The sequence below is a fragment of the Balaenoptera physalus genome, assembly GCF_965194825.1.
Source record: "Balaenoptera physalus genome assembly, chromosome: X".
In the NCBI taxonomy this organism is placed as follows: Eukaryota; Metazoa; Chordata; class Mammalia; order Artiodactyla; family Balaenopteridae; genus Balaenoptera; species Balaenoptera physalus.
In genome coordinates, this window is record NC_138903.1 from 17,016,417 (window position 1) to 17,023,956 (window position 7,540).

Consider the following 7,540-nt stretch of genomic DNA (forward strand, 5'->3'; position numbering starts at 1 on the left):
AAAATGGATTTAGGTTTTCTTAAGAGATAAACAGAAGATGAAAGGCTGTTGGTGAATAGAATCTATTATCACTGTACTTGTTGACTACACAGATATGACCCTTGGCTCTTTAATTTAGTGCGAAAAGACATTTGTGATTTCAAGGAATTTACTTTTTACTGTCATTACATATTTATATGATATCTTTTGGAAAGAAATTAAAAATTCTTTACTCTCAGCTGCCAGTACTTCTCTTTTGTCCATAAAAGGAAGTCTAAACTTTAAGCCTGCTATTTGAAGTTTTTCATAATCTGACCCAAAGTTATCTAACCCTTATCTCCTGCTGCTTTTCTACACTTGCACTTTGGTCTAGCCAACCCTATTTACTTGATGACTCCAGAGTGACTTACTGATTCTCACCTCCAAATTTTGCTCATGCCATTATTCTTGGTAGGATGGAAGCAGAAAGAGCATGAATTAAGTTATCATTCCATACTCAGTTACTAATTAGCCATGTGATCCACTCATTAGCCACGTCTGTAATCTTGAGCAGGTCTCTCAATCTTCCCTAACATCAATTTTCTTATCTCTAAAATAAGAGTACTATTATCTACCTCTATTTTGATATTTTAGTACTTTATTTTGAATATTAAATGAGATGGCTGATGTGACTGACACATCATACATAATAAATACTACTTCCCTATCAGGTTTCATCCTCACTTCTGCCTAGAATTCATCGTCATCTTGATGCTTTCCTAAATTCTATCCTTCCTTCAGAGTCCAACTGAAGTCCCACATCTGGAAAGCTTGTCAAACCACCCTTTACCACTCAATTGGCCCTTAATACCTTACTGTCCCATATTGCTGAAAACTTCCCAAATTTGATGCAATACACGAATATAAATATCCAAGAAGTTCAAGAAATTCCAAGTAAAATGAACGTAAAGAGACCCACACCAAGGCTCATTAGAACCAAACTTTTGAAAGACAACGGAAGAATTTTGAAAGACAAAGGAAGAATTTTGAAAGCAAGAGAGAAGTGACTTGTCACAAGGGATCCTCAATAAGATTATAAGCAGGTATCGCATCAGAAACTTTGGAGGCTAGAAGGCAGTAGGCCAATATATTCAAAACGCTGAAAGAAAAAACTGTCAACCAAGAATCCTATATCTGGCAAAGCTTTCCTTCAAAAGTAGGGGAGAAATTAAGACATTTCCATGTAAACAAAAGCTGAGGGAGTTTGTTACTACTAGACTTGCCCTGCAAGGAATACTCAAGGGAGTCCAGCAGGGTGAAATGAAAGGACACTGTATAGTAACTCAAAGCTGTATGAAGAAATAAAGATCTCAATAAAGAAAAATACATGGGCAATTATAAAATCTAGTATTATTGTAACAGTGGTTTCTAACTCCACTTTTTTTTTAAACATGGTTTAAGAGACTAATAAGTTTAAGAAAAAACAACTATTGGTCTAAAAATTAGTATTATTGTACTTTGGTTTGTAACTCGAAATTTTGTTTTCTACATAATTTAAGAAAGTAATTCATTTAAAAGAATTATTAATTTATGTTTTGGGGCACACAATGTATAAAGATGTAATTTTGTGAAATCAACAACAAAAAGGGGTGGAAACAGCTGTAAAGGAGCAGAGTTTTTTAATGTTATTGAAGTTAAGCTGGTATAAATTCAAATTAGAGTGTTATAACTTTAGGATGTTACATGCTATTCCCGTAGTAAGTATGAAAAGTACCTATAGAATATACACAAAAGAAAATGAGAAAGGAATTTAAGCATTTCACTACCAAAAAAATCGACTAAAACACAAAAGAAGACAGTAATGCAGGAAATGAGGGATGAAAAATCTATAAGGCATATAGAAAACAAATAGCAAAATGATAGAAGTAAGTCCCTCTTTATTAGTAATTACTTAAATGTAAATAGATTAAACTCTCCAATCAAAAGATAGAGATTGGCAGAATGGATAAAAACACATGATCCAACTATACACTGTTTACAAGAGACTCACTTTAAATCCAAAACCACAACTTGAAAGTGAAAGGATGGAAAAAAGTATTTCATGGAAATAGTAACCAAAGGAGAGCAAGGGTGGCTATACCAATATCAGATAAAACAGACTTTAAATCAAAGATTACAAGAGACAAAGGAAGGACATTATATATAATAAAAGTTTCAATACAGGAAGAAGATATAATAATTATAAACACTTACACACCTGATGACAGATCAACAAAATATATGAAGCAAAAACTGACAGAATTGAAGGGAGAAATAGTTCTACAGTAATAGTTGGGGACTTCAATACCCCACTCTCAATAATGGACAGAACAACCAGACAGATGGTGAATAAGGGAACAGAGGATGTAAAGAACACAATAAACCAACTAGATCTAAAAGACACATATGGGGGCTTCCCTGTTGGCACAGTGGTTAAGAATCTGCCTGCCAATGCAGGGGGCACAGGTTCGAGCCCTGGTTCGGGAAGATCCCACATGCCGCGGAGCAACTAAGCCCGTGCACCACAACTACTGAGCCTGTGCTCTAGAGCCCATGCGCCACAACTACTGAAGCCCGTGCACCTAGAGCCCGTGCTCTGCAACAAGAGAAGCCACTGCAATGAGAAGCCCGTGCACCACAACAAAGAGTAGCCCCTGCTCGCCATGACTAGAGAAAGCCCCCGTGCAGCAACGAAGACCCAATGCAGCCAAAAATAAATTAAAAAAAAAAAAAAAATGCTGAACGTTGTACCCAACAACAGCAGCATACACATTCTTTCCCAATGAACATGGCATATTTTCAAGGATAGACCATATGTTAGGTCACAAATTACGTTTCGGACTTCCCTGGTGGCGCAGTGGTTAAGAATCTGCCTGCCAACGCAGGGGACGCGGGTTTGAGCCCTGGTCGGGGAAGATCCCACATGCCGCAGAGCAACTAAGCCCGTGCACCACAACCACTGAGCCTGTGCTCTAGAGCCTGCAAGCCACAACTACTGAGCCCACGTGCCGCAACTACTGAAGCCCACGTGCCCTAGAGCCCGTGCGCCACAACAAGAGAAGCCACCAGAATGAGAGCTTGCCACAACTAGAGAACGCCCGCGTGCAGCAATGAAGACCCAATGCAGACAAAAAAAACAAAACAAAAAACAAAAAAAATTCCTAAAAAAAACAAAAAAACAAATTAGGTTTCAGTAGATTTTTAAAAATAGATATCGTATGAAGTATCTTCCCCAACTACAATGGGATGAAGTTAGAAATCAGTAACAGAAGTAAAACTTGAAAATTCACAAGTTTGTGGAAATTAAACAACACACTCTTAAACAACCAGTGGAAGACAGAAGAAATCACAAGGGAAATTAGAAAATACTTAGACACAAATGAAAACAAACACACAACATACCAAAATTAATAGAATGCAGCAAAAGCACTACTAAGGGGAAATTTAATTATAAATGCTTACATCAAAAAATAAGATTTTGTGCTCACTTCAGCAGCACATATACTAAAAAAATAAGAAGATATCAAATCAACAATTAGCTTTACAATTTAAAGAACTAGAAAAAGAAAAAGAACAAACTAAATCCAGAGCCAGCAGAAGGAAAGACATAATGAAGATTAGAGCAGAGAAAAATGAAATAGAGAATAGAAAAACAATAGAGAAAATCAATGAAACCAAAAGTTGGTTCTTTGTAAAGACCAACAAAATTGACATAGATAGACGGACTAAGAAAAAAGATTCAAATTACTAAAATTGGAAATGAAAGTGGGGACATTTACTACTGATTCTACAGAAATAAAAACGATTATAATTACTGTGAACAATCAAATGCCAATAAATTTGATAATGTAGAAGAACTGGATGAGTTCCTAGAAACAAAAAACCTACCAAGACTGAATCACCAGGAAATAGAAAATCTGAATAGACATATAACTAGTAAGGAGATTGAATAAATAATAAAAAAATCTCCTGACAAAGAAAAGCCCTGGACCTGATTGCATCACTGGTGAATTCTAGCAAACATTTAAAGAAGAACTAATACCAATCCTTCTCAAACTTTTCTAAAAAATTGAAGAGGAGCACACACTTCCTAGCTCATTGTATGAGGCTGGCATTACCCTGATACTAAAGCCAGACGAAGACACTACAGGAAAAGAAAACTATAGGCCAGTATCCCTTATGAACACTGATGCAAAAATCCTCAACCAGATACTAGCAAACTGAATAGAGCAGCATATTAAACGGATTATACACCAAGACCAGGTGGGATTTATTCCTGGAATGCAAGAAATGGTTCAACATACAGAAACTGATTAATGTAATACACCACATTAATAGAATGAAGGAAGAAAACCACATGATTATTTCAATTGATGCAGAAAAAGCAATTGACAAATTTCAGCATTTTTCATGATAAAAATATTCAACAAACTAGGAATAGAAGGAAACTACATAACAAAAGCCATGTATGAAAAACCCACATCAAACACCATACTCAATGATGAAAGACTCAAAGCTTTTCCTCTAAGATTAGAAACAATACAAGGATGCCCGCTTTCACCACTTCTATTCAACATAGTACTGGAATTTCTAGCCAGAGCAGTTAGGCAAGAAAAAGAAATAAAAGGCATCCAAATTGGAATGGAAGAAGTAAAATTATCTCTGTTATCAGATAATATGTAATATGTAGAAAACACTAAAGATTCCACACACACACACACACACACACACACACACACACACACACACACACACACACACACACACACACACACACAAACCTGTTAGAGCTAATAAATGAATTGAGCAAGGTAGCAGGATACAAAGTCAACACACAAAAATCAGTTGCATTGCTATACGACAGTTAAGGACCTGTCAGCTTACTGTCAGTCGAATCCACCAAGGTTTGCCGGGGGGGCGGGGGGGGGGAGGTGGTGAGAAGAAAAAAGAAGAGGAATAGGGCAAATTCATACCATATATTTCATGCAAAATCACATCTATTTTTAAATAGAAAATTAGCTCCTGTGTGGTTATTATTGAAGATTAAGGTTATGTAATCCAGAATCCTGGTATAACCCTGGACCACATGTGATATTTCAGGATCCCCATGAACTAGACCTAGCTCCACATGGGGATTTTTGTTTCCAGTCCCATTTCCCTCTCATATGCATGACAGAAATGGATGGCATGACAGATATGGCCATTCACTGCCCTGCCAGATTATTTCTATAAAGGTTTCTAGTAGGGCTAACTAACAGTTGTTTTTGGAAGTCTTAGTTGGAGATTGCTGTCACTGTGTCTACCTTGTTAGAAGGGTCAAGTACCCAGAAATGGGTCCTTTGATCCTGCAAGTAAAGGCCACAGACTCTAGCATGGTGTGTATCAGATCAGCTCAGTTCCAGTTTCTGGACCTGACAAGATCATTATTCAAGAAAATGATTTTATATCTGACTTACAGTGATCCAGTGATTGGACCAAGATGGTAGGCTGAAGTCACATGCCAGTCTCCCCCCTTCCATCCTCAAAGCTGTTGAAATGACAGAAAAGATACACGCACACAGTTTTAAAAATGATTAATGCATGTCAATGCTAGAGAATAGGACTCTCTAATCTGAAAGACTTCAAGCAAATGAGACCAAATAGAAAGCAGAACGCAAGAATAAATTAGATATTTTAGAAATGAAAATTTTGATTGTTAAAATTTTCTGCCCTGCATTTCCTGGTTACTCATAAGAAGTCTTGATAGGGGAAATAAAGGGTCCCAAGCCCTATGTTCCAAGCAACAGGTACCTCGCAGTTAAAAGCACAGAGAACAGCTCTTTATAGATGAAGATAAAGATCAAGTAGAATCATTACCAAAGTTTGGATTTGGAAACTGGCAGTTCTGAAAGAATGAGGCAGGTCTGACCAATTTGCTAGCCCAGCAGGAAACAAGATGTTACTTGTATAATGCTTGAGTGATTAGCAAATCACACCTTCCTAGCGATGAAAAAAACATCATGAGATTCCATACAGTCCAAACCAGACTTAAATTATGACAAATGCCAAAACTATATTGGAAGCCTTGAGAGAACCACCTGACTTTTTCATACAGTTAGCAGTCCCTAGGCTTTTCAAGTCTTAGCTGGAAATATTAGAAACAGAATTTTTTCTGGTGTTTTGAAGTTTGCCTACCAAAATCACAGAGTGATTCTGGTGCTTAAAAAAAAAAAAAGTTTAAATGTGATCCTGTAAAACAAAGTAGCGTGTAATGAAATGATTTTAAATAGTCTAGTAAATTCATTATCTGCCTGCAATATTTGGCATGATTACAACAAAGCTGCCTTAAAATGCAGGATCTATAAGAGAAATATGGAATGGTCAGGATTCAGAATTATCTAATTTCTTAATGAAGAACAAAAGGGCATTTGGTTGAGAAACAACAGTGCCTTTGAATTACAAATTAACTCAATATTAGCTTATTGTGGTTTTAGTGTATTTAATATTTCATCACAGTAGGAAGTCTACCAGGCTTGAGACAGGAAATCCGAATTCTACTTTCAGATCTGTTGCTACATACCTCATGACTTTGGACAAATCAGTTAATCTCTTGGAGCCTCAGTTTCCTCATCTGTAATATGGACTGGGCTAAAATATTCTCAAAGGTTTCTTCTAGCCCTAAAATACTGTCGTTCCGTTTCTCCCCTCACCCCCAGCCCTTTTTGATCCCCATACCTCCCTCCTCTATTTCAGGCTCCCTAAGCTACTCCTGCTGCCTGTACTTTCCCCACTGCCCAGGGTTATTCTCTGTGACATCTGCCCATCCTAGACAACAGCACCTGCCCCTGGCTTCTTCCTCAGGGACACTAATCAAAAAATACTCTCATGTGTCCCAGAGCCATGCTACCTATGGATGTAAAAGACTGAAATAATTCTGAGGATTTGAGCTACCGTGGCCAGGTCAGAGTGGGTGAAAGATGGAGCTCTGCTTGCCTATTCCACACTGCTGTAAGCCTCCTCTGAGAATTGAAGCTTGTGTGCTTGCTTCCAACGAGGGTCTATCTGTAAGGAGGGTCCTGGTGGTTTTAGAGACTAGGGAAGGCGGATGCTTGCCTTGCTTTGAATAAAATCAAAGGGAATGACTTTCCCAACATGCATAAAAATCATTCTATCCAGCCGCTTCAAATTTTAATTTACATTTATGGGAATGAGACAAAGTATATGCAAATGCGTGTATGTACATAATTATCCATTATATAGAGTATTATAATACATAATTTATACATCTATACTTACAAAAGCAACTAAACACACAACATAAGTGGTTTCTTTTTTATTTTTGCCTATGGGGGGCGGGTCTCAGCCAAAACCCTTCTGTGTTTGTCTAATTCCCTCTCTTAGCTTTCTTCTCCCCACTGTGGGCTGGGAAGGGAATTTGCTGGGCAGTGAAGACACCGAGACATTAAGAATAAAAATTACTTCCTAATCCCATATATTGCCCCTCCCCTCAATTCTCATGAGTCAGTGGGCAGATTTATCCTATAACCCTGCTGCCACGACACCC